Source organism: Heliangelus exortis, chromosome 3 (genome assembly GCF_036169615.1).
Source record: "Heliangelus exortis chromosome 3, bHelExo1.hap1, whole genome shotgun sequence".
NCBI lineage: Eukaryota > Metazoa > Chordata > Aves > Apodiformes > Trochilidae > Heliangelus > Heliangelus exortis.
This window is the reverse complement of record NC_092424.1, coordinates 26,580,299-26,581,741: the sequence shown is the minus strand read 5'-3', so window position 1 is coordinate 26,581,741 and position 1,443 is coordinate 26,580,299.

Here is a 1,443-nt window from a genome sequence, read left to right as displayed (position 1 = left end):
AACTCTGCAAAAGGATGAAGCAAAGCATTACTCTATGGCTGCCAATAGAGAGGAGTGGGGTCTGTAGCTGCAGTACTTGCCTGGGGGCCCTGGCTGGCTCAGGTCCTTTGCTGACCTTTCCAGAATCTGTAGCACAGAGCATCCCTGGAATGCATGCAGCCTGTCCTGGAATGCATGCAGCCTGTCCTGGAATGCATGCAGCCTGTCCAGGCTCTGCCACACCCTCCCGTGTCTGGTGTCTGCTGGTGTTGCTCAGTGCCAGGTGAGCAGGCAGCTGTGTCCCCCTCCAGTGACGACTTCGGGTAACCCTAAATGTTCATCAGTACACCTTATCAGCCACTATGCAAATGCTCTCACTTGTTTCAGCTGCTTACCTTGACTCCCAGCTTGTACCTGTCTGTATCAACTCCAGTTATACAAAATGTCAACTTTGAAGCATTTTTGTTAAATACACAAGGAGAGCTTTGTATTTAACGCATTGTGAATAATGTCTGTTGAGTGTGAAATATCATTTTTAAAGTTGCTTCTATCCTTCATGCTTTTCCTGTGAACTCTCCCTGAAAGGGCTACTGCTCCCCTGAGCAGTAGTCAGCTCCCTGGTATTGTTTAACGCTTTAGTGGCGTCCCATCTTTCACCTTGAATCTAAAGCTTAATACTTGTACTGTAAGAATGTAACACCTCAAGTTCAATAACTGCTTGTACTCCGGCAGTAAAGCTGTAATGGCCTTTCCATAGCTTTTTATTATTCCTAGTTATTTTCCTTTTTTTTTTTTTCCCTTCCCTAAGGTTTAATTTTGTACAGAGCACTTTTGAAAAACATTAGTGTCTAAACACAGGTGGCCTGCTATGCCAGGTACTACATAGTCATCCTTGTACCAACATATTCAGGAACTTCCTTGAACTCCAGCAAGTGTAGGGTGTGTTTTTAAGTTCCAGTATTCTGTGCATACAAACTGATTTAAAGCAATACACATTAGTATGGTTTGTATATACCCACCCCACTTAATGTAATTTAAAAATTTTTTTTTCAGTGTAAGTAAGTGAAAAAGGTTGTAGAAATACAGCCTTACTACTAAAGAAGCTGAATCAGTCTTAAAATACTAAGATGAAAACTCAGCTTTCAAATCTTGCTTAATGCTGCCAGCTAGTATTTAAAAGCAATTATGAAATTTCATAGTTTCTAGAATCCTGGTGTGTTCACCTCTTTTTCCAAATTACACAACTTCATGAAGGCTCCAGCCCTGTACTGCCCTTAGCTGATGAGGGCTTTATCCTCACAACATGAAGCAAGTCCGTAACAGGCCGAAGGGTAACACAGTCATTAATCCAGCAGCAGCAGTTACTCAACCTTAATTCAATTCCTCAGCTTGGTCATGGCTGTAACATTCTGATTAAATTACTGATGTCCTTTCTGAGCAGAAAAATGGCACTAAAACAAAGCC